At 40.5% G+C, this 27,057-nt stretch overlaps 1 long non-coding RNA gene across 3 annotated transcripts in view; it reads left to right on the forward strand.

Moving 5' to 3' along the window:
* The window catches only part of LOC134553686 (uncharacterized), a 257,762-nt gene that overhangs the window by 131,719 nt on the left and 98,986 nt on the right, over nt 1-27,057 (forward strand). For all 3 annotated transcript variants that reach the window (XR_010081137.1, XR_010081136.1, XR_010081138.1), the window contains exon 3: nt 4,077-4,190. This is a non-coding gene — a long non-coding RNA (uncharacterized LOC134553686). The remainder of the gene's footprint in view (nt 1-4,076; nt 4,191-27,057) is intronic.

Genomic DNA, 27,057 nt, shown 5'->3' on the forward strand with positions numbered 1-27,057 from the left:
AAGTGGTTGGGCAATGCTCTTGGGCACATGCTGTGACTCTTTGGGATGGTGCTGTGCAGGGCCAGGAGTTGGACTCGATGATCCTTGTGGGTCCCTTTAAACTCAGCACACTCTGTGTCTGGTTCTGTGTGTGAGTCCTTGCTCTTGTGGGAGACGGCACAAGGTTATCTCCATGGTACTTTTTCTCTGTAATGGGGGATGAAGGGATTCCTGCTGCCACTGTTCCTCCTCCTGTTCCATACCAGTGGGGGATGATAGGGGTCACAGTATGAAATAGGGCACTAGAGGTGACTGTCATGGCACACCGCACTTTCTGCTGATTTGACTCTGATTTGTAGGGTTTACCTTCTATGCTGTTTTGTTTCTTGATGGTAAACTGAGACAGGGGATTCAGACTATCTTCTCTCCTGAGGTCCCTGTGGGTCACATTATTTATGGTCTTTATTAAGAAAGTAAGCCCCAAATCTTCCCTCCCTGCCCCCACAAAACCAAATCGTGGTTGCATTGGATAGACTTGAAATAGCTATAAGCAAGTGCTCCCTATTTTTCTAAGGTTCTGAGGCTCAATTTTCCACCTCTCTGATAATATCCTTGGAAGAAATGCATCCAAATTCTGGGTCATATCAGTATTTTGTTGTTGACTAAGAGATATGATTTTACCTGTTATAACAGCATTCAAAAGATCATTAGTGGTAGTGATGTAGGAAAGTAATCTTTCAGGAAGCCTTCTGATTGTGGGGGCAGGCAGGCTTTTGGAGCAGGGAAGAACCTCAAGATGGATTTTTTTTAGAAGTCTATTTACATTTCCAGGAAAACCTCACAATCCATTGATCTTTGACTTACTCTAGTTCACAGTGTTTTTAAAGCAGAGATGGTGCTCTGCACCTCCCCCCACCATGTGCGTGTATGTGCACGTGGGTGTTTCTGCAAGTGTTGTGTTAAAAAGCAATTGGCATTTGCTGGCTTTCTGCATCTGAAGCTGCTTCTTTTGGGCATATGAACTGATTCTGTGCACCCTGGCATGTGCCTGGCTCTGACTGACCCTTCATTTGCAGCCCTGCATGCCCAGGGTGCACAGGCAGGTCTCTGTCAAATGTGGTGCCAAGGCAGAGGGGCCCTGGTGGGGGTTCCCCTGTGCAGGCACTCCTGTCTCCATCATGTGTGAAGCCATTCCACATAACCCTAACAGAAGGCTGCCTGTCAGCTGCAGGCCTGGGGTGGGCAGGATCCTTACTTTCTGTGATTTCCTTGCATTATAAAGAGGGAAAAAGGGAAATCTCACCATCTTGCCTGGCTAATGGTGTGATGGGTAGCTGGCTCTGTTTAGGCAGGGCTGTATCCCTCTCCTTCCCAGGTGCGCACCCAGGTGCATGTGCACACGGTCCTGGGTGAGCATTGTGTAGGAAGATGTATGGACAGATGTATTTAAGTGGCCCAATTTCTTCCATTGTGTCTTATTTGATTGGTTTGACTCCTCTTCCCTCATGTTTTCCCAAATGCTAGGAAGGCCCTGCATTTTTCTTTGCTGTGTATATTTGGCATACGTATTTCAGATGACTTTGGCAGGTTCTTGAAAACAAGGCTTGATCTTCTGTGAGTATTCTAAAGTTTTTTCCCCTTATAGATAAAAGCATTGAAAAATACTTACTATTGGTGGCTTGGATAGTGTAACTTACACAGAGAAGGCGATTAACTCTTTAGTGTCTCAGCCATGATTCTTGATTTAATTATTCAGTTATCTCCTCATGAAATACAGGCACATGGCTGCATAAAATAAATAAAAGCGAGCATTCTAGCTGGCCATCTTAATAAAGATGTATTATTTTAAAAATAATAAAATTCTTTTGCAGAGATTATGATAAAGGGAATGTAACTTGGTTGATTTGTGTGTGCATGTTTGGTTGCACAGAAATGAGGCAAATACCTGAAGCGTGCTGTTAGAATTAAGGGCCAGTTCAAGAAATCCAGGTGCCCTTTGGTTTCAGTGCACCTAAGGTTGAGAATGAACCTCAAACTCTGCTCATTAAAGAACTCCTCTCTATTTTGAAACCCTCCTCTATATTTTCTTTTCTTTTCTTTTTTTTTTTTTTTTTAACTCTTGAGCAACAAAGCATACATTTCAAGTGTTTTTTTTCCAGAGCTATCTGAAACTTCTGACTTCCTTTGTTCACTCCAGCTGTTAGCAGATTTCAAGGTGTGTGTCTCTGTGTTTGAAGAAGTTATCATAGGCATTGGTGACAGCTGGGCTTTGAAATGTTCTTTGCAGTCAACACAAAGTACATGAGGAGTGAGTCATGAACATTTACAGATCATACTTTGCTTCATATGTAAGTCTTCTAATAATGAGCTTGCCTAATTGAGCTGGGGAAGCTCATGCTTTCACCATGGTCCTCAAAAAATGATCCCATTGCCAAAAACATCTGAGCAATGTTTTTTGTGATGCTATATTCAACTAGTCAATCAAATTAGGATTTTCATCTTTTCTGTCTCTGCCAGAGGGGTCCAAACTAGTGAGATTTCCACCCCTCAGGGGCTTCCAAGGGTATCTTTTGTTTTTGCAGCTTTAGTTATTTAAGTTAGAAAACATGAGGCTGTGCATTTCGAAGGCAGGATTTTATGAAGTTCAGTGATCTTTTCTCCATTACTAGTTTAATGCACTGTACATTCCTGAGCAAGGTAACTGAACGCAGCAAATTATGTTTAATCACATAGAATAAGAGAAGTTCGTAATTTGTGTTTGTAGGTGCTGTGTCTGCTCCTGGTATAAACTGACCCACCAGAAGTCTGCAAAGACAAAGCTCTCTGAACTCTGTGCAGTTATTCTGGACATGTTTCCATGACATGTGGAAGAAATACTATCAAAAAATTGAAGGTGCACTTAGCAGTCTTGGATATAACAAAAGTTTATCGCTGACAAAGTGTCCTTTCTTTTATCCTTCTCAGGATTTTCAGAGTGTTTTGCAAAAGTCAGCTTTTGTTTGACTTTCTGAACACTGGAAGAGTCTCTAATGACATTCATAGGGTTGAATGCCTAGATTCCACAAATTTGCCAGGCCTTGGTGTCTCCAGTTCATGCTGCGTGGTTCCGTGTTACAGATGCATACTTTAAAACTTCCTGACTTCGGACTGGAATGCCTGCTTATGTTGATTTTCTTTCAAGGTTATACAAATGCACACACAAATGCACATGATGTAATTGAGAAAACTGTATTATGTATAACAGTGCTGCATAAAAATTAATAATAAATGTAGGAATAAGAAATAAATGGCAGGAGAACATATTTTCATGAGACTGTACTTGCATGAGTGATGTACCAGTATGGAGGTTTTCGTAGTTAATTTCAGTTACCATGTTGAATCTTTTGTTACTGTTTATTTAGGAGGGTTGAAGTCTTGGCTGTTGGAACTGCAATCTCCATCCTGCAGTAGCCCATGTTTCCAAGATGGGCAGCAGTGTCTGTGTGTGGGGAGTAGCAGAGGCCACAATCTGAAGGTGTGCTGGGAGTGTTTCAAGGACATAGCCACTGCTGCTGCCCAACACATTTGTTGTGTGTTTAGACATGGTTTGGGAAAATAAGTAGAACACTGGAAGCTAGTGAATGCAGAGAACAGGAAGATATACATCCGAGAGTGGATTTGTCTTCTGCTAACACACTTCAGCTGCCTTTTGTAGCATGAATCTTCAATAAATTTTATTTCTCAAGGCTGTTGTTTAAGAGCACATTTGAGGTTGTGTTTCTGTTTAAAAAAAATTTTAGTGAGGAAGCATCCTGACTGAAATTTTGAATTTTGTCCAGTGACTGAAGAGCTTGTAGTGCCTAAATAGGATTTATTGTAACTGAACAGAAAAGCCCTGAAATATAAGACTATGTTGTAGCTGTGTAAAAGTACTGTGTTTTGTGTCATCTTACACTCATTTGACCTTGAATTAGAACAATGTCTTTGACCAGAGTGTCCATAAGACATAATACAGTATGAACAAATTGTTTTAAAGAACCTATTATTATAATTTAATCTTGTATCACTACATAACATAAAGCTACTAAGTGCTTTTGTCCTGTTTTTCTTTATTTCAGGCTTGAGTCCCAGAGAAATGTGAGGATTTACACTTCTGAAGTAGATGTGAGTGGGATTGAGGGAATTACATGGAGGATTCTGAACTCCCCTACTTCCTGCTCCAGGAAAGACGGGTGAGTATATTATGAAATAGTTTATAATTAACTCAGTCCCTACTTCAGAAGGTTTTTAGTCAAAACAGGAAGATACAATTCAGATGGCTGTATGTAAGAATGGAAGAATTTCAGATACTACAGATACGCCTCCTAATTGCAAACATCAGCCTTCAGAATTTGCTGTTCCAGTTTAGTAATAAGAGGGTTTCCATTAAGAAAATAGTGTGAGTTTTCTGTAAACTGCACCCCCTCGTACGCCCACCAACTCTCTGACGTAAATGTTCTGTATTTGAAAGCTTTTAGCCCAGTGTCAAAGAAAGCTGAACTGACAAAATGAATTTTGTCTTTCTTGAGCTAATTGTGAGTGAGGCTTTTACTGGAGAAAAGTGCAAGGCTGAGTTTTATTAGACCCCTGCATGTATTTGTTAGTGGAACAGGCAGGTGAGAAACGGCAGCAGAGATGTCTGTATCACACCTGGGCTGCTCCTGAAGCCTGCTGGAGTGCAGCTGATGTGTTCCAGTGGCTGCAAATCCAGTTTGTGTGTCTTCCTGACTCCCTCTCTTGCTGTATCTCTGCCCATAGAGGGGAGGAAAGAAGCTCCAAGGCCAAACCCTGTGGGAGGATAAAGGGGGCTTTACTTTGGGTTGTCTTTCTCTGGCTCTGTCTGTAGATATGTTGCGCCATCATTAGGAAAGGACACATGACTTTTCTGTGGAATTTACATCTTCACATTCTAATTGCTTTCAGCTTAGTGAGTGCCTCACATACATCACCTTCAGACACTGACCAATGAATAAGATCTGTACTTCTTAGTACAACCTGTTCAAAGTGGAAAGATACAAGTCCTGTTAGAAAAGCACATGGTATTTAAGCCCTGGCTTTTGGCAGATTTTTCTCAGTTCTGCATCAATACATACAAGACCATCTATGTGGTCCTGTGAATGTACCAGTGCTGAGCAGTGCATAGCAGGATGAATTTTACGAATTTTCAATTGCAGTTATTGCTGACCTGATAGTTCTTTCACCAAGTTGTTATACAAGAAATATTTAAGAACTAGTAAAAATGAACCCTAAAACTGACAGAGTGACAGCAGAATTTTTGTATTAGTTTAAACATTCCTGTAATTCTTGAATGTAGCTTAGATTCATTCTGTCTAAATTGTGTGCAGGACTAAAAATGGAGGGTGCACCCTCCAAGGCAGATTTGTATGGCCTTCTGAGTCTTTTCTTGTACATGGCAGCAGGTAACACCTAAAAGCAATGGGTGTGTCTGGACAACACTCTCAGCTTCAGAGGGCTAGAACCAAGAGGATGCCATGCTGCCCACAGCCCTGAAGCCAAAGTACATGCCTTGGGTGGTGTAGGGGGAAAAGACAATGATATTTTTGGGTTGAAGGTGATAGGGACAATGTCTGAGGCTTTTCCTGAAGTGGAAATAGGCAGCAGGTGCAAATATATGCTGGATAGGAGCAGGCTGCAGTGAGGTTCAGGAGTATCCCAGCACTTAGAGGAGGTAAAAGGGTAGGGGGTAAAAGAGGGGGTAAAAGAGCAAAGAGGGTGTTAGTGGTATATCAAAAGCATCTGGAGCTCAGTGGGTGAAGGAAGAAAAAAAATGGGAATAGTAACTTGGGTGTCTTTTCCAGAACAGAGAGTAGGATGAAAAGATGCAGTGGAGAGTGAAGTGGGTTGGAATTTTTTTGTTTAACCATCTACACCAAACACTTTTTTCCCTCCAGAGATGTTTCTTGGTGGGCTGTATTTGAAACCAAGTATTAAGGAGCCTCCCCTGCAGCTGATGAGAGAGAGAGGTGAAGAAAAATTCAGGGAACCAGAAATCAGACTTTTCTGAATGAGGGAAAAGAGCAAAGGGGTGAGAACTGTGCAGGCAATAATGGGAAAACAAGTGTTTTGAGGGGAAGTTTTGGAAAGTAATGAGAGAGCAGGGACCTTCATCAGGAAAGACACAATGGTAAGATTTGATTTCCTTTTTATTTATTTATTTCTTAACCAGTAATGATGTAAATGGCAGCTCTTACTGGAGGGAAGGAAAAATCACTTTTCTCATCAAGGAAGTGAAGACATCTTTGCTTGCTTGCACAAAGAATGCTTTAATCTAAGTGTGGGAAAGCAATAGAAATATTTTGGTAGTACTTCTTGTATTTTCTATTTTTTGGCAAGGAGGCTGCATATGGTAAGACAACCTGGGGTAACCATCAGCCTACAAATCCACCTCTGTGTGTCTTGAGGTGCTTTCTGAAAATGTACTCTCCCCTCCCCTCCCCGCCATCTTTCAGATACTGACTTGCTTAGAAAAAGCTAATGTTTTAAAAGTTTATTTTGATGTTTGTCCTTATGAAGTCTAGCTGTATTTTGGCCTGAATATTCACTGCTTGATGGTAAGATTAAAATGGCTGTGAATGTTTTAAAGATTTGGGTTTTTCATAAGTACCTTTTGTCCTGTAGTGGGTAGGGTGGCTGTCTCTTGGCAAGACATGACTCCTGCCTGAAACCAAAGCAGGTCTGAAGCTGAACCTAATAGCTCATAAATTGGCGTATTCTCTCAAAAAGATGATCAGCTTGGCAAGGTATGGGCTAGTCTGTACTTGTGGTCTGCTTTTTCTTCAGCTAGAATTGTGCTTGCAAGGTGCTTGTATTTTATTTACTTTATCAGGAGGAGACTGGGGGTGTCAGACAAGCCAGAAAAGTACTCTTGCCTTTCCTCATTCAGTCCCTGTGTGGTGTCATATGGAGCTGGGAGTCTCCTATTTTAGCAGTCATTAAAATGTGTTGATAATATTTGCTTCCAATAGGGCACTCTTCTCCTGGACATCCTGTTGTCTTCCTCTTTTGACTTCTGTCTGGGTCAGTCTGAGGGCTTTGGGAGCTTGTCCTGGTTTCCCAGGCCCTTGGTAGTGGTAAAAGGGTGGTGGTGCTGACTGAGCTGTAGTATGGGCAGGCCTGGTATCCCCAGTGTCATGGAAAAGTGGAGGGAAGAGCAGGTCCAGCTGTAGCAATCCTGACCTTTCTGGGAGTATCACACATCCTATATGTGCTATCCTGTGGTTGTTCCCACTGCTTGGCAAGGCTGGGGCTTGCAAGGCTGACACCAAAGCAACATGGCTATGTGTTTGCAGTTTTCCACTGCTGGAATCAAGTATTGGAAGCTTCCATTTATGCCTGGGAGCTTTTTACTCCTGAGTGTGCTTGCTAAAGAGCTTGTCCTCTATATGAATTGCCTGGTCGTGCTACTCTGTGTCTGTTTCTAACCCTGTCTATTCATCAATTTTATTTGATTTTTTCAAAACAACTCAAAATATAGGTAAAGCAAACATTTTATGGTATCTATAAAGATGCTGACCTAGCATCAAATGGAAGAGTATGATGAAGTGATAAATGTTTCAAGCCCCTAGCCTTTTATCTTTGATTTTTAAAAAAATGTATCTCAAACTTAAGTGATTGAAAAGTTTTCCAGATCTGATAAGATTTCAAGTGAAACTTTTGGCTTCTATCCCAGCATGAGATCACACAAAGTGATATTAGCTGAATTTGTACCAGAGTTTGAAAAGAAAATGAAAACACTTTACTGTTAGTGTCTCTCAGCTATTTTTCAGCCATGCTGGACAAATGTTTTCTCATTGATTAAGTTCTGAGTACCATTTGAAATGTTTTCAAATATATGTGCATATACATATATATATATATGCATATTTTTCTTGCTAATATTGTATTTAATTTATACTCTTTGGGTCTTTTATCCTTGCTAGCAGGACTCTTTGGATTCCATTTTACATGGGATTTTTTAAATCTAGTATTGCAGAGAAAGCTCACTACAAGAGAGAGGATGTACTGAAGTCCTGTTGCTATTCCGGAATGACCTTAAAAGGAAATCTCTAACCTTTTTGTCTGGTTTCTGTGACAGGAGACTATGAAAGCAATGGTCCTTTTAAGGGTGTGTGTGCTTCTTAGGGGTAAATATGTGTCAACTACACGTGTTTCTCCTATAGAGAAATAAAATAAATAATGCCTTAAGTTAGGCATTTAGATTCCTGAACAGGGGTGAACTTCAAGGGCTGAACTTGCAAACCCAAGAAACTGGACACTAGAAAATTCTACACTTAAAGCTATTCATTCATCCCCTTGGTAAATATTCATTTTGATTGCCTTTAATTAGAGGATTGCGTGCTTCCCCCCTCCCCCCCACCCCCCAAGGCCTGCATATTGTTCAGCACACAGCATGGCTAATGCTTAATGAGTGGGTAGGTTGTTGATGTTTTGTTTCTCACCATTTCTTGTATGGCTTTATTTACTGCATGGTTGGCAGATGGTGCATTGAATACAGAACTACTCATTTCCTTGTGGAGAATTTCATGGCATTAACACCATAAAGAGTTACTTTACTGCATATTTTTCAGGGAATCTTAATCAGGAGTGCAAAAATAAGACATACATGTACATTTAACTAAACTCTGAGCCTTGACAGTTAATTTTCTGGAAGGAGATGGTTACAGTACAGTTGCTTCAGTGGAAGATCTATCAGGTTGTACTGATTCCTTCCCCCACTCTTCCTTTTTGTAGCAAAAGGCAACAGAGGGTCAAAGCTCCCACAGGGGCATGAGGTATTTCCCTAACTCAAGCAGTTTGGTGAAAATGTTGCCATCGGATATAACTTCCCTCCTTCTCACCAATATTTGCTTCTTGCCAAGAAAACACAGAATTTCACATCAGAAATCTCTTCTGTTATCAAAGGAGTGGATATTTTGTCCAGCAAGTTGGCTCAGCAACTTGCTTCCAGCATTCAGTGCACGTTTGAGACCTGATGGAAATGAACAAAGCTTCAGAAGCCACCGTAAACTACAGGAAAAGAACGCCCTTCATCTGGTTTCTGTCTTGGAGGCTGAAAGCTCTTCAGGCTGGAGCCTGTGCCTTCCCATATGTCGATAGAGTATTTCGAGCACTATAGCAGTATAAACAGCAGTGGATGAGGTCATCATATATCAAACAACATAATTAAATCAGTGCTTTATTCACTGTCTGTGTCTCATTATGGCTGCCTCCTAGGTCACTCTGCAGCCTTGGAGATCGTGTAAGAACTAGAATGTTGCAACAGCCCTTGCAGAAATGTTTGCTTTGATGTTGGTGCTATTCACTTAGAGACCAATCTTCACAAAAATGTACCTTTGTAAAATGTGGTGCTATTTTGAAAAAGCCATGTAAAAGGGAAACACTTACTATTGATTTTTTTTCATAAATTGTCATGCACAAATGTCAGCTGTTGATCACATGATTGTGATGGGATTTCTTGATTGATTAGAGGTCTGAAAGCAATCAAGTAGATGATGTATTAGAAAAATAGGTTTCTCAGAGGGGAACATAAGCTTAAAATGCCTGCAAAGCAGCCAGATTTCAGGCATTGGCATGAAACTGGCATTTTTTAAAGTTAAGCGACGCTTTGTTTTGGCCGCTGCTTTAAAGTGCCTTCCCTGTAAAACAATATAGGAAAATATTTTAAGATGCTTCTTCCCCCTCTCACAGTTCTGGTACCCATGCTTTAAATCTTCTGTTATATCAACACCTAGAAGTGTTTTATAGCAGTAGATCCTTATGTGTGTTTTACAAGAAAGGAGGCTACCAATTTTGTCTGAACAATAAGGTACTTTGAAGTCTGAAGTCATAATGAGATGTGCACGTAAGCCTCGTGCCTCACCACGTATGATGCCGTGGGCATGTGTTATTGCTTACCTGTGCCTTAATTACTGTACACATGTAGCTACAGGAATATATCCGTATGGTTTTCCTACTGTAAACTTTCAGGTGACTTGTAAATCTAGCCCAAATTACAGAAAAAAGGGCTGGTCTGAGATCTTGGTAATTACACAGCCAGTGTACAAACTTCAGCATTAAGGCTCTCCCAGATCCACCTGAAATCAGGTTACATTCATATTCTATCTTTTTTTTTGAATAACAGCCAAACAGCATGCAAAGTTGTTATGTTGCTGCTTGACCTGCTCTATCCCAGTCTTGCTGCCAAGGGAAAAAGAGGAAGAGGTATTCAGGACTTGTGTTCTCTTGGCTTTGCCATAAATGAAAGAGATTTTTTTTTTTTAAATCTGGGGGTTTCCTGAATTAATTAATATTATCTGATGAATTTACTGAAATAATACATGTTCTTCCTCCCTGAAATTTATCTATTTGTCTCTGGTGCTTTTCCTGTCTATCAGTAATGACAATTCAAAACCATGAGTTGGTACCATGAGTTAGGGGATAATCATTGCTAAAGTTGAGCCTGAAAGTAGGAAAATGAAGAGACATCAAAGGCAGCTCTCTAATGTTCTTCAGTACAGGTGGGGTCCAGAAATCAAATATAAAAGCAAAGTTGTGCTGCTCTACTAAATACCCGCATTGAGAGTGGAGGACATCTACCAGCTGGGCCGCCTCTGGGGCTTGTATGCCCCCCAAAGCACTTCCACAAACCTCCTGCTGCAAAGATGGGAGGTGGGGATGATGATGAGGAAGGACTTGCAGGATCCTTGCAGGCTCGAGCCAGTAGTTCCCGCTAGGTAGCTGCCCTGCTGGGAAGACTAGCCTGGCAGGGTAGGAAAGCTGAGGGAGGGGCAGAGAAAGGCTATTTACCCCCAGGCTGGAGCTGGAAATCACCTGGCTCCTGCTCAGCTAGTGAAACAACAGCAAGGAGAAAAGTCTGTCATCCTGCCTTCATGTGATTCTGGGGTGCTAGGGAGAAGTCAGTTCTGCTAAGTCCGCTCTTAATATGAACCCTGCTATTTCTAAGCTTCTATTTTTTCCAGTAACATCATCCAAACAGGAGTTAAAAGAATATCAGTGGTAGACAACAGAAATATAGGCTGCCCAGTACTTAAATTTTCTAGTCTTCAAAAAATAACTTTGGTTTTGTTATGTTGTCTTAGTGGCTTGATTGTTGACTGGTTAGGCACTTGGTAAACCTCCTAATAAAAGGAATAGAAGCTCATGTTGGTTTTGCACTGTTTGGTTTTTTCTTCATGTTTTGCTATCATTTTGTGATTCTTTTTTAAAATAGCCAAAGTAAAACAGAAGTGGTAAACCTTAATTTAGAGGTGTAAGCAAGAGGTGGATCACCCTGATAAGGGTCATCCAGGCTTCACTGATTCCTTGTTATAATCCACTACCCACTGTGGTTTATCCTCTCTTAGTACTACTTCTGTTATATTTGCTATCATCTCTGTGCAGATGATGGCTTAATACTTGCAGATGGCTTAAATATAATGAATGTCATGCTGAAAAAAACCCTCTAAATGCATACACCTATGAGAAGACAAGGACAATACTGGCAAGCTTGTTAGGGCAAGTGTGAACAAGTGTTGGATGTAAAGGAAAAGTGTGGGTTTTTCTTTCTCTCTCTCTCTCTCTTTTTTTTTTTTTTTTTTTTTTAATTCCTTTGCTACAGGGGCACAATTCTCATTTCTATTTGCAGTCATCTAGGCAAGCTGAGGTGTGTTGAGTGCAGGGCCTAATTGCTTGTGCACTGCATGCTGTGCCTACACAGCTTTCAACTGGGAGCCAGCTTGGAGCACAGGCAGAGCAAGCTCAGGTCTGCCCGTACCTGCCTGCATACAGAGATCCTCAGAAGAAGGCAGAGACACCCATTTTCTCTTTATTACTGCATTACACCAGAGGCAAATTCTCTAATTAAAATTTGCAGTTAGTGTGGTGTGTTATAACTGCTATAAATTTTGGTCATGTCAAGACTTCCTGGCAGTGGGAGGAGAGGCACAGAGAAGCCAGTGAGTGCAGACAAGGGCTTTTGTGTAGATGGCTACAGCAGCCCAGCCCTTGTGTCCCATTCACCTTATTAAGGCACCACCTATGGTGCTTTTACCAGGAAAATTACTTAACCGCTGAAGAGAAAATGTCACTAATGCTGCATAGTGGAGGAATTAAGATCTGCCTTGTCCTGAAAGAGTCATATCCTCCTATCCAGTATGCTCCCATGGGAAAAGGTGCTTGACAAGGCTCAAAACAGCCTTGCTGCTGCCTTTGCCCTGGTGCATTGCATCCATTCATCTGACACAGTAGGGAAAAACTGTGAACTAGGATAACAAGGAAAGATTAAGAAATATGCATTTTAATAAAGGGATTAGAGAATAGATTTGCATATCTTAAAACTAGAGAAATAGAAACTTGGAAAGTGAATAGTTTTCTGAACGGGTTCTGATTTTTACCTTCTCAGTCACTGTGTTCATTTACTCTGGCTATCATGATGACCATTAAAATGCAATTCCTGTTTTCTGCTTGCTTTTATGACCTGGATGGCTGAAAATGCTATCTTACACTGTCCTGTTTCCACCCCTGCCTCTAGACCAAGGAAGAATGTCTGGTTACTTTCCTTTCTGGGATAGGAGGACTTGATCCTATGGGAATTCTCAAAAGAGGGCCTGGCTGGCATGTAATTACGTTTTCCTTCTAGGAGGAGGCTTTTCTCTTGGACAGGCTGGGCAGAAAGCTGTGGGCCTGGGCATCCAGCATAGTTTAGCTGTCTGTGTTTGGGAGGGAGGAGCAGAACGGGATAGTATTCCAGAAGCCCCTGCTTCCTGTCGCACTGTATTTGACCTGACATAAGCAGCTGACATAACATCACCGTGGGCGTTGCCAGCCTTTTCTTTTAATATTAAATTTGGGGAAAAAAAACGTTAGTAACTCTTTTCTTCTTAAAAGGAAGGAGAAAACCCCAAAGGATTTTGGCTGGCTCTGCATGCCCTATAGGTATGTCTGGTTGTTTTTGATGAACAAGGTGCTGTCCTCCTGTTTACCTCTCTCAAAGGAAGTGCCTGTTGACATAGTCTGCATTTCAATCATCTTTATTATACAGCTCTCTGGGAAGCCTCCGGGGCAAGTCAAACCAGCCCTGAAAGAATCTTCTTGGTCACAAAGGGAGGAGTAGGAACAGACACCCACAGTTTGTATTACTTTATTTGCAGAGATCTGCGCCCTGATAACCTCAGACCCCAGAGCAGCTGAAGCTGGCTGAGTTTGGAGTCTTCAGAGGCACGGTGGGCAGGTCTCCAAGTGGCTGCTGTATCCACCCGTGCACTGCAGCCAGGATGGAGCTAGCTGTGCCGGCAGTGCTGTCAGAGACCCAGCTTTGATGTCAGCCTAGTGGAGGCTGGGTTTTCCCTGCAGTGGGAGAGCTAGGTGGGTTCTTCCAGGCTTGGAGGCATCTTTCCTCCTCACATCCCTCCATGCCACAGGTCTTCTGTGCATGCTGTCCCCATGCTTGGTGCCCTTAGTGTTGCTCAGACCTTCACAAGGCATCGCGCTCCATTACCTGCGAGAGGCTTAATCACTGAATGGCATCCAAAGCATTGCATGTTGTGGGTTTGTGTCATTGTCCAGAAGGTTGGCCCTTGAATTCAGTAGAGAACTGATGTTGGTTGTGCCATCAAAGCTATCTGTCGTTAACATAAGCATGAGGAGAGAATTCCACTTCAGACTGAAGTTTATGCATCAGAACTGAACTTTTGTGGGTAAGCAAACTGTGGATTTGCATGATGTTTTGGGAGTGTGTTGTATTATTCCATGCCTCGTGTTTTGAATAGGTGAAGTTAGCTTTGGCTTGCACTGATGTGATATTTTCCTTTAGTGCTCAATGATGAGCTCCAGATAGATGCTTGTGAAAATGATACTACACAAAGAGCATCCATCTTCTTGGCAAAAGGTGAGGCCCTGACTGGCCTCAATGTGCCCTCGAGGCCTCTTTTTCCAAATCTGTGCAGCTGCTGACACCTCTGAGGGGCTAAACTCATCCATCTTTTGGAAGAAGAATGGCTTTCTACTGCACTAATAGAGAGTGAGTTATAAACCTACCTCTCTCAAGTTTTCTGCCGTCTGGACGTGGAAATTTATTTTATCTTCGATACTTCCTACCTCAAGCCAGCTGCAATCGCTATCAAAACCTGTTACCCAGAAAAGCTACAGATGGTTAAGAAACAGTGTCTGAGTGACCCCCTTGTCAAGTGTAAGGTAGTACTTGTGGTGCATGGGGAGCTGCCTAACAGCTGAGTGTTCAAATATCAATTAAAATAATTTGCAGCGTCATGCACTAATGATGAAAACAGCTTGAGTCTTCGTTGTAGCTGAAGATTTCAAGGGCCAAATTCACTGGAAATATAAGCAGTGGCACAAATTATATGTTAGAGCACAATTGTTTCCCTGCAGGCTATAAATAACTCCTATTTTAAGACACTGGAGGTTATTTGTCTCCTGTGGGAGAGACTCTATTCTGTGGTGTAGCTGACCAGAAAATGGTTGTTAGTGATAAAGTGGTGTAATTTGCATTGATTTATTATTCATTGGCTGTGCAGATCAAGTGCAGCTTACTCAGCAAGAGGGATTGATACCAAATTCTTTTGTCGCTTAAACAAATATCCCTGCTGAGTATAAGCGAGAGATGCGATTGTAACAGAAGATTGGTGTTATCAGACACCTTCTAGCTTGTAACTCTCTAAAACCTGAGTGAAACTTACTGAGAATTTGACTCCAAACTTAATTTTGGCCTACCTGGGTAAACAGGATTTGATAACTACTGGGAGTAGATGCATATAAAAAAAAAATTAAAAGGTAACTCCTTGACTTAATCTGAATTTCCCATAACATGTAACATGCACATCCTAGTGCTTATGCATAGTGCTATGCATCCTAGCAACCTGCACCCATATTAGGAGGCCTTTGTTGGCTGCTGTTTTTAGTGTGGGTAAAATTAAGGATAAGACATGATCATTCATATAAGGATTTCTTCTGAAAATGTTAGCTTCAGAGCTTCCAGGTATTTTGAGACATACTATGGTTAGTGTGAGAGTGATGTTATCAATGCCTACTTAATGTTCCTCTGAAAACTGTACGTCTTGGAAGAAAACTACTTAAAAGACTGTTTGTTGGATTTCTTTTCTCTTGCTCCTCACCTTTTAAATCTTTTTTCTATTTGTGGTGGTTGTGGGAGAAAACCTGGAAATATTAATCAATGCTTCCTCCAAAAAATGGAGGAATGTATTTCTCAGGTGCTATTTTTAGATTATTCTTGGAGGAAAGGAGGGTATTTTATGTTCAGATTCATTGTCTTCAGGTGTTCATGGCCACTGCTGCAGGTGTAGGTGTTGAATCATCCCATTCTTCCCTGGACTATTATCAGCAATGATTTCACAGATTCTGCAATTCCACTGTGATTCTGGCTGAGAAAAAAAGTAAAATTAGTTACAACATGGGAGGTAAAGCAATGCTTGAGGAAATTCTTAGAGGCTTTCTGGTGATTATTTTTTCTTTGTACATTGACTGAGCATCAGTCTCCCTCCACAAGTCCTCATCTAAAATCAGAGTTTGAATAAACACTCAATGTCCTGCCATGGGCCGTTGCTGTTTGCAGCCTGGAGAGAACTTGCTGAAAGAGTGATGTAACTATAAATTACTCTTTTTGGGCCAGTTGTTCCAGGGAAATCTGAACAAAAATATAATCTTGGAACTTAACTGTTCTCCTAAAAAAGCATGTCTTATCCATTTAAAACTGAACTATTTTGCAGGATATTCCTTCACATTTTTGCTAAAGGTTAACAAAATTGTTTAGACAGCTCTGGTTGGTGCACATCAATCTACTTTACAACCAGCTGATTAATGTGACTGATTTCTGCAGTGAATTTCTCTAATCACTTCTTATTTACAAACTGGGGTGGTTTTGTTTAAAGCAGCTATGCTGTGAGTGTTCATCCATCTTAAAAGTTCATTCCTTGACTGGAGTAAGTTTAGGAAACACAAGTCTAATGAACCTCTGTGACAAATGGCGCCCATAAAATAAGAGGTCATATGCAACATCTCTGGTAGCGTTAATCCCTCTTGTCATCTCCTACAGATGTAGTGAAAAAAAATACATTCTTGAAGTAAAGAGAAAGGAAATCATAGTGAGTGTAGGCAAATGAGAGAAACAGTTACTCTGAAGCCTGCAAAGAGCTGTGCAGGAAGCCAGGAAACTGTGGATTTTCATTATCCAGGCTATTGGCTGACAGCTGGTGATGTGAAATAATCTACGGCTTTTTTTTGAGAACTTATTTAAACCTCATAGACTTACTCTACTGCAAATTGCAGAGGTTTCATCTTTAGAAATAAGTTAAATTGTTCAGTCTTCAAGTGGAGCTAGGCACTGGGCCGATGTCTCTGCTGTGATACATTGTGCTTCATTGCAGACTGTGCTGAATCCCTCTGCATGTTTATTCTCTTGGTAAATATCACTCTAACTGGTACTACACAAACTTCTGCCAATGGTAAACATAAGAAATATTCAGCAGCTGTGTCCCTATAGGGAACTCAGTTGGACAGACTCCACAGATATTGGGATGCAGTGTAAGCAAAATCATTCACTTTATATCGACAAGCCAGTGTAGCTTCCTGGAATTGTAGCATGGCAGAAACAAGTCTCAAAGGTTTTGAATGGTCAGATCTGTTCTGCAGGATGTCAGTGTAAGTTGTGGCATGCTGCTAATTTGGAAACAAAAATCATGTAAGTGGATATGTGAATATTTAATTCATTAGTTAAGGACTATTGAGAGTCCCTTAGTCATCTTCAGCAGTCACTATGCTTTTTATTTTTAAAGCAGTCATATTTTCCCTGCACTTTTATGACTTGTTTCCTTCTATCACTATGTATGTCTGTGAGGATATTTTACACTTTCAGCGTAGAAATAATTCTGCAGGTTTCCCTTTACTCTCTGTACCTTCTGTTCTGATGACTTAGATGTGTTTGTACATGAGTCCTTTCTGAGAAAAATATGTGATATTTCCTAGTGATTACACAGATTCTTTTCAAAATTCTGACCAATGTCACCTTCAGTCTAACTTTTCTTTTAGCGTCTCTCACAAAAAAGTTATCTGTTTTTTTGGATACTTGAGGAGAAACTGCTAAAGTTCTTGCCCCATCTCTCTTCACTTTATGATTCTCTTTCTCTTCCTTGTTACTTTGTCTGGTTTTGGCATGTGCTCTTTACTGTCCCTTTAGACTGCTTCTACAAAAAGTCTTCAGCCATATTGCTTTAATTATTTTTATTCTAGATTTCCCAATACTTTGCACTGCCTTAAACAAAAATGAGCTTTTTTTTAGAAGCACCTAACATTCTACCTCCATTCTATCTGTAATTTGTGCAATTTTTAGAGACTGACTCTTGCTCTCCATCAGCCCATGGTACCTTCCTCCCTCAGATTTTTGCTACTATTTGAAGTGGAACTTCAGTGGTTTTGCTCTTTCTTAGGAAAACCTCATCAAGATATGCAGATCCCTTCCCATTTACACTTCTGCAATGATTTCTGCAGAAAATCTGGATTCTAGTTATCACAGTTCTCCCAGTTCCGAGAGAAGGGCTGTAAGTAAGATGGGCAGATAAGAAAAAAGCTTGGACTGTGTTTCTTCTGTGTTTCATTCAAGAAATTAGAATATTTCTTAAGGGATGGTCTGTGTCACTGTGTGGAGTGGCAGTATTTTTTGCTGAGGCTGTTACAGGAGTTGAATAGGTCAAGAAAGGAGAGGAAAGGGTCTGAAGACGGTCATATGATATTCATACCTGGCTTTACTTTTGTCGAAAAGGGAAAGGACACATTATTGGATAATGAAAGAAGAGTATAAATTTTAGAAATGATAGCGATCTTAATTGGACCATCAGGTCATTTAATGAAAGGTTTGTGCTTTTCTTGACAAGGTGATTGGTTGTGTTCAGTTAGAAACAAGGAAAAGGTTTGTACCAGGTCATTAGGGAAGGGGAATCTGAACTACCTGTGAAGACAAATGTTGTAGACAACAATAGGTGCATAGCAGAATAATAGTCTTGCTGGAAAAGTACTTGCTGTGTTCAGGAAGAGCAGTAAGAGAAAGCAGCACTGTACGTGAATGAAACTGTGAAAGATCATTAAAAAAACCCAAATCACCCTACCCCCTCCCCACAAACATAACAAGAGAAGACATAGTGAATAAATGAGTATCTGTTCTGGTTTTAGCAGCTAATGATGAGATCATAGAAAAGCTAGACTTGGGAAGTAACTTAAGATCAAGTGATCAGGAATCGATTTAATTAAAATGAAGGGAGGATTAAAAGTTTGTCCTTAATTAAAATTTGTCATTGAGAGATAGCTAAGGTGAGTTTGCCAAACTGCTAGCAATGCAAATTAGCTGCACTGAGAACCCACGGACCTGAATAGGGCAGAAACTGGCAGCTTTTGCAAGTACTCCAGTAGTCTGAATTTTGTGTTGTGAGGAAGGAGAAGTACCTGTCAGAAAAGTGTGAAAGTTAGAGTTGCCAGAACGCAGGCTGAATGGAAGCTAACAAGTGATGTTTATACACATGGAAGAAGAACATTTGAACCATATAAATCACTTTTAAATAGCAAGAAGGCTAGTGTGTAACACTGCTGCTCATGCAAGGATTAAGCATAATGTAGAAGTGGCCTCTGTGTGAAAAAGCCAAGCGCCCCTCATATCTGTCTGAGGAAACCCATGCAGCGACCACTGGGAGAATAAAAACTTGAATGTGATTGAAAAAAAGCTTGAACATGGCAGTGCTCCTGAAACACACAGGAATAGATAAACTTTATAAGTGCACACTCAGAAACTGAAGGTATGAGTGCAGGGATTTTTAGCAGATCCTTCAACACCCACTGCCCACCTCTGCACTTTATGCTTTTTGCTTAATTGTGTCAGCTGTCTGGGACAGGAGTAGTTTTGTGGTGTTGCGGTGCTTGGCATTGTGATTCTTGAGTATCATTGCATCAGTTCAGGAAGGCTTAACGCATGTAAACTTTAGGAACAAGTTGAAGAAGAGGGTGTGAAAAGAATGTTAAATGTGATGCCGTGTTAGGAAACTGAAGGGTTTACTTGAAGGTTTTCTGACTGAACACAGATGGTAACATGACCAGCTGTTGTACCTTTTCTGCCCTGTCAGAAGGCAATGGCATTTTTGGGATGCTCGAGGGGAGAGTGCTGTCAGACTGGTTAAAATAAAGTACAGAGTGAGAGCTCTAAGATGCTGATACTAGAAGAAAGTGACTGAAAGGGTATGACTGAACTTGATACTCAGGAGAGAATGAAATATCACGAGTGACGTTAAATGTGCTGTGTAAGCAACTCCCAGATTTGGCATCCATTGAAGGAAGAGGAGGAAGTTTTGTAGGAAAGGCATTTAGTGTGTGACGCATGTGTTTAGGTGCAAAGGAGATGTCTTGGAAGGTGAAAAGGTGTGTCTTTTCACCAAACAACATGGTTTCATAAGATTCTCAATCTTGGCTCCTGGCATAGGAGCATAGGCTCCTGGCCTATGCTCCTCTCCTATTCCTTCCAGACCACCTTAGACTGCTTTGGCAATCTTTCAATCAAATCTGAACCATCAGTGCAGAAGTGAGGGATAAACAGATCCCCTTATTGTGGTAAACTGGAGAATACTGTGGCAGCGGCAGAGCTTTCAGAAGTGCCCATCAATGTAGTGGGCTGCCCAGAAGAGAGAAGTATCATTGGCAGGAAGGACAGAGACTTAATTGAAATCTCAGAGCAAGGATGATGACCAGCAATATCAAAAGTACCAGAAGGGCCATGCAGGAGGGAGATCCTTGAGGTTTGCCCAGGAAGAGATCATGAATTACTGTGGTGAAAAACTTCCATTCAGTGGGAAACGGCGGAAACTGGGGCGGACATGATCCTGTAGAGAGTTCGAAGAGAGGAAGCGAGTGCAGTGGCTTTAGCCTGTGCTGGCAACAAGTTGCAGACAAGGGAAAGGAGGAAAAGAACTGCTGAAATAGGTAGGGCTCACTTCTTGTGGGTGGTGCAAAGGGGGAACAGAGTGAAAGAGAGAGCTGTAAGTGGGGAGTAAGCTTGGCTGAAACAGAAATGTGCAGTCGAAGACAAATAGAAAAGGTTAAAGAATTTCAGATGAAGTTGAATAGTCTCTAGGCTCTGTGTTGTGATATTTTAACAAACTGGATTTTTGGTAGGAATTGGCAAAACCAATGAGAGGATTGGAAAAGCAGCTTCATGCTTAATGAAGAGGAAATTGGCTAAACAAACCTTTTCCTCCAGTTGGTGGTAGCTGATCCGAAGCAGCAAGGTGCTGCTGCTTTGCTTTCCCTGTTTCCCTGTGCCCGGGCGCAGCAGCCAGCCGGGCACGGTGCCGGCGTGTGCCCCGCTTGGCTCTGGAAGGAGAGCCACGCATCCCGACTGCAGCGGCTGCACAGCCCAATCGCCTGGCTCTGCTCCAGCTGGTGATTGACCCAATAAACGCTAATGAATCTGGATTCCTGCAGTCTGATTTGCTTCCTCTCCCGGTTATGTGCCTCTCGCAGTCCGTGAAGAGCTGAAACCTGAGTGCTGGCTTTGACAAAGGGAGTGAGAGAGGGGGAAGCAGGGGAAGAAAAGACAGATAACAGCCGAATGTAATCAGTGTTTTATTACCATCCTCAGGAAGTGGGAATGGCTTAAAAAAAAAAAAAAAAAAGTAGGTTGGAGCAAGGAAAGTTAGTTATGGTGAGGTTATTTGACAGGAAATTACAAAATACAAACAGACAGAAGAAACACATTTTAAAACAGGGTAGGAAATCTCAAGTTACTTCACTGTGTATATTCAAAACCTTTAAAGCAAAGGCTGAAAATAGCAGTTTAAACAAAAGCTATCTTATCTGATAAAGGCATTTCAAGCACAAAAGGAAATTTATATATTGGGTTGACAGTCTTAAAATAAACTGATTGTCTTGATAACACCATAGATTTAATTGTGGGAAAAAAAATTGGGTTCATTTGTATGACCTGGAGAAACAGTAAATTCCCGTGTAAATTCATTCCTTTTCTTTCTTCGTACATTTCTTTTCTCCCAAGAAGTGTTTATCAGTGTTTTCCAGAAATTGTAAAGGTAGATTTATGCATGTAGGACGCGACTGATAAATATGTGCATAATTTTTAGAATTCCGTGCAGACCAGATACAATTAATTTCCTGTGCTACTGAATGGAAGCATATTAATGATATTTAAGCAAGTACTATTCAGATTCAGAAAGATTTTGGTAGAAATACATTGTTTTGGGATGAGGGTAAAATCTCCAGTACTAGTGATCAGAATTATTATTTTACTAATATCATTTTTAGTAGATTTGTGATAATCTTTTGAATACTTGGTGGGCCTTTTCACTTTCTGTGCAGAAAGGAAGCAATTCTGTTACCACAACACCCTTATCCTGTTGAGATTTCGAATAAACACTGCATCCGTATAGATATGTGTCCTTCTAGTGAGATAGGATATGTGTTACAGGGTTGAAACAATTTGATTTGCTGTGAGGGGGGGAGCATGGAGAAGGGGAGGAAATAACTCAGTTGTGCAAATGATCTATTAGATTCTCGCAGTTCAGATTAAAGGCTTAGCGTGCTGTGGGACAAAATATCTCACTTTCTTTTGTCTGAAGCTGTAAGAAGCAGCCTTAAAAGGTTTATAGGTACACCTGCCTGGCTGCCGTGACTTGGAACTTTGTGTTGCCTCCAGCTTCTTGCTCAGCAGGCTGCATATCTAACAGTGTATTACAGTGCAGCACCTACATCTGCAACTCTGTACCTCGTCATACCTGCTCATTCCTGTGAGACCTGAAAGTTTGGGATTTTTCCCCCAGTTCATTTGTCTGCTGTGCCTGTAATTCCCTATTGCTAACACTGCCGAGCCTTCATAGTCCATGAACACAGCAAAATAAAGTCTGGTGGGAGGGCACTTGCCTACTGAGTGCTGGAAGGTAGCGAGGTGCACCATGGCTTTGTTCTGGCTAGGTTTGGTACATGGCTATTTCCATCTGCACTCAAATATTTCCTTTTCTAGGTGATCCAGGTGTGCCTGGAGATCTGCTAGAGACCAGAGTGCTCAGAATTGTCTGACCTCATGGGGCTCAGAGAGTATCACTGAGTATGCACAAAGAAGAGTTCACATCAGCTTGTGTTGAGGAGCACAAGGCTGCAAGGCCTGGTGGTATCTTAAGGTTGGGAAATCTTGCTAGGAGTCCTCTAGAACTGTCAGGATCTGATGGGGGCTTTGCTCTGCTTAACAAAGAACTATCAGCTGATAATAGGCTATGAGGATTGGGTTGCAGAATAAATTTTCTGAACTTGTGATTGTTGGGGTTTGTACTCTAAATGAAAAGAAATTACACCTGCGCAGGAAAGCTGACCTTTTTTTCTTTTGACTTGTGTCTTGTTTAAATGACCTCTTTAACAGGATTTCATAACTCAGTGAGGTGACTTCATGAGGGAAAGCTGTGGGAGGAAGGTAGCTTCCTCCTATAAAATGAGTTAGTGTTGATGTCAATATGAATTGCTAAACTAAAACATTGAGCCTTAAAAAAAAGAAAAATAGAAAATAAAAAAGAAACAGCACTAAAATATATTTTCAAAATGCGTATATTGAGTGTATGGAAATATAGGTAATAGAACAATTCTTGACTGACTCTATTTTTGTTGTTAGGTTTTGGAGTATTTTTCTTTTCTTTCTTTTTTGGTTCTGAAACCCTCTACAGTTACTCCTAGATACAATTCTGAAATGTAGATGGGGTATTGTAGTAAAAAGAGATCAATAAATTGTAGTGTCCTATAGTTAGCTCTCAGAATACTGATCCAAGTATTGGGTACTTCTCTTTTCCCCATTTGTTTTTTCAGCAACAATCAATACCAGCAGACACAGCTGATAGTTAAAGCTAAAGAGCTTGCATCAAAATTAGCACCTCTGAAGAATTCTAAGAGAATTTAAAAAAAGTTGGCTATGATTGTGACGCATCTTTTACAATCAAATATTTTCTTTTTGTTTGAAATGTGTATGAATGAGATTTAAGGAGAGGCCAGATGATCATGATGCTACGTAATTTTTTTCTGTTTTAGTTCTATTTCATAGCTATTATTTTACATATGTATAATTGGAAAATCAGGTTCTGGAGATGGAAAGTTATTGCCTTGTAACAATCCCTATCACAAGTTAATATTATGACCAGGTAGCCAGCATGTCCTCTACTGAATACGTATTAATGCTAGCTTTAACTTCTTAGCTAAGTTAAAAAACAGCTGCTAGAGTTAGGATACAACCATTTCAATAGTTTGCTTTAACACAGTTTTGCTGTTTTCACATTTGTAATGCTAGTAAAATTGAGGGACTCTTAAAAAAAAAAAAAACAGCAGCAAAACAAACCCTGTATTTTATGCTAAACTGTAAAGTGGGGAGACTATTTGGGGAAAGTTCTGTTTGCTGGTTTTGAAAGATGTGTTCGTGAAGCTCATTGTGACTACTGAGTGCAAATAAAACCTAGGTCGAGAAACACAGAGATATGTTGTCCACTGGCTTTGGTTGTGTGCATTACCTGAGAAAGTCTGTGACATCAAGTGTCCTTTCCCTGTGACAGAACAGAGACTACTACTCTACAGTGTGGGTGACTGCCTTGAGGCAAGAGTAGATGGATGGGAACTGGAATAAGGATTCAGCTTCCCTGACAGGGTTCTTCGTGCCTAACCCACTAAGAGGTGTTCCTACCAAGCAAGGTGTTTCTGCAAGGCTGAAAGACTTACAGTTGGATTTGGGGACTTTCAGGACTGTTCAGCATTCCAAAATATGTCTCATGTATTTCACACGTGTCCCTGCATCTTCGAGACTCCACTGTGGGTAAAGTTTGAGCTAATTAACCAGTAACAGATGTAAACCACATTCATATCCAACCATATGTTATCCTTGTAGTGTATCTGTACTTGCTTTCTTTGAAAACCATGAAGGCTGAATGTATATATTTACAAGTATATGGTTTTAGTTTTTGTAACTTTTTATGGTTTCCAAATATAGATGGTAGTGCAGTTTGTTTCAAGGTGTTTTGAATAGAATACCTGGCACATTTCCAGCATTTTTCCAATCAATCTCTGGCTGGCTTTTTTAAAACAATAATTTTAAATGTGAAGTGAGTATTTTGCAAAGCACTTAATCCAGCTTCAGTGTAGGACTGTAGCCTCTGGATGCTGGTTGATATTTGTGATCTTTGCACCTGGAGAAGAACAATTCTGTGAAGCTTTGCTGCTCCTTTTAACAAAAAGCTAAATTTCTTTCAAATGCTTCCAGTTTTAGGGAGAGGGGGAAAAAATCATAGTAAGACTAATTTTTCTTATAAAACTTCAGGAGAGAGAAGATAGAGAAAATGCATAAACATATTTTAAAATATGTGTTAAAATTCTTTTAAAAATAAAGATTTTTAATCCATTCTCATTCCTGTTTTGTTGGTGTGGTGTGAATGATCATGGATTAGCAGTGTTACTCCAGTCACAGTCAGTGAAAAGGGGGTTTCTTCCTTCAGGGTTTTACTGAGTAGGGCCACAGCCTTTCAACCTGTGACGGGACAGGAAGGTGTTCTTCTCTATTGTGAGACTGGGAATCCATTTTATTTGTTGGGTATAAGGCAGACAAAAGTCTCTTTTTTATTCCCTTCACCCCTTAATGTGAAAGCTCTGCAGTTTGGCCTGAGGGAAGTGGGCTACAAAAGAAGGTATCAAATTTTGCAGCAGTTCCTATAGTGTTGCTGTTGCTCCTTGAACCCAGCCTGAGGGAGCCATTAGAGTGATCTTCCAGCAGTTGTTGAGGGGAAGAGTAAAGTTTCTGTAGTGCTCAATCTGTCACAGCCATGGGACCTGGGCTCCATGTTAAAACACAGTTGTAAAATTATTGTGTTCAAACTTCATAACACGTAAGGTTTACATATTTACATAATATTATTAAGAGTTTTCTAAGTAGTTTATTAAAATCATGTGATATTGCTTACAATATTTTAACTGCCTGCACCATTTTTTTTCAAATTAATAGCCCAGTATACAAATTACTTTCAATAATGTTGTTGGGTTTTTTTCAAATACTGATTTTTAAATTAAGTAGGTACAAAGAAATGATCCTTTTTTATTCCTGCCTCCTCTAGTTATCCCCCTAAGCAGAAGCTGTTTCGTGTTATATGATGGTGTAACATAAACTATAACCTAAACAACGTATTGAAGGGAAAATGTATATATGTAATATAAAAGTTTTAAATGAGATGAATGCTATTGTCAGAGTAGACTGCATTAGAAAATGATTCTTTTATCACTGAATACCAGTGCACAGTGAAACTATTTACACAATTGTGAATTATCAGATCTTTGAATTCTCTTAAGGAATTGTTTTGTTCACAAATGTAGTGAGCATAAAGTAACAGCAAATTCAGATTTCAGCACAAATATAAAGACTTTTTACATTATTTATAACTATCAAATGCCTGTGCTGCAGATTTTTTGTCTGAATGTACTAAACTAATTGGTGTTTTGTAGGCAGCTGCAGTAGAACTGGCCCTTATTTGTTCCAGTTAAAACTACCTACTTGTGACTCTTGTGTAAACCAGCTTACATTCCCGAGTCTTGAACTACTTCACCTTCTTGTCTCTCTCAAACTTAGCAACGGCTTTAGTCTTTGGAATCTTAGTCTTATCATAAAGCCTTCATGTTTTCTCCTTTAGCTTCTCCATTCTTCTGGGTAGGAAGTGCTCAGATCTTATTTCTTCCTGGGTTTGCTACCTGGTAAATCATGTTAGCTTTGCTTCTGAAACAGTCAGACAGAAGAAGGAAATGGCGTCTGAAAAATCCCCAGTCTCCTAACAAGCCTAAAGCTTGCAGAGGGGTTAGAACTGTGTGTTATATTAAAATTGGGATGAGCTGAATTTTTGAGACAAGTTTATTTCCCAAAGCAAATTTTCCTTTTTTGATCTACTTAAGCTGGAGTGTCTTTTTGTTTAGTGTAATATGTAATGAGACAAAAATAAATAGCTGGAAATTTTTAAATGGAAACACAGCTACCATGAGCACCATAAGTTAGTAAGAGTTGGGCATTAGCTCAAGTCCTGAGCAGAAATGGCCATGTGGGTGTAGTTCTTCTGTGCTGTCTCCTCTCCAGCAGGTTTGGTGTCAGTGTGATCTGATGACTGGCGTGTGACTTCAGCAGTGGTTAGCATTTTACACTCAGCCTCTTTAAAACCAGTGACTGACAGAAATTGAGGCATTGGAGTCAAGCAAATGATAACACATGAATAAATACCAGGAGACTGACTTATGCGCCTCCCTGCAGAATTTTGTACAACCTTTTCTCCTAGACATTCTGCTTTCCCACTGGGGAAAAAGCCCTCTCACTAGACCTTGATTCAGACTTGTACATCTGGAACTGATGTCTGGTGTGTGACAGTGATACTGTCAGCTATATGATAGACATTCCAGTTGATTTCAAAAGTCTTTCACAGAGAGCCACAAACCCAAAGTAGTCTCTTTCTGCTGTGGTAGCATCACTGTTTTTAGTATTGAACCCTGTTTTCCTGAATGATGAATGGGGACCTCTGCAAAGACTAGAGAAGCCATTTGGGTTTGCAGCTAATTCATTTGGATCACTGAATTCTGAGGGAGTTTTCCCAGGATGTCTGGAAAAGCATGGAAAAAACTGGCATCAAGGAATGAAAGACACTGCAAGTAAGTATAGGACAGACCACTCACCCCTCCTCTATAACTTGAATTGGATTACAGTAATTAAATTAGATTTTTGAAGGCATAGAGGAAGACATCTTCCAAAAACAGGTTCACATTCTGTTAAAGACCTTTTGCAGAACTGAGAACAGGTTCTGGGTCACTTCTGAAAAATAGGTGTTGGTTCTGAAAAATAGCAGCCTGTTGGGTTGTGTTACAGCTGCTGAACACAAAACATGGGCTGCCCTGCATATCCAGCTGTATTTCTCATGGAAATACCATGGCTATTGGAACTGAAGCAGAAACCCCTTTATTTTTGTACTACATTAATTGTGAAAGGTTTTTTTCCACTAC

Source organism: Prinia subflava, chromosome 1, assembly GCF_021018805.1.
Source record: "Prinia subflava isolate CZ2003 ecotype Zambia chromosome 1, Cam_Psub_1.2, whole genome shotgun sequence".
Lineage (NCBI taxonomy): Eukaryota > Metazoa > Chordata > Aves > Passeriformes > Cisticolidae > Prinia > Prinia subflava.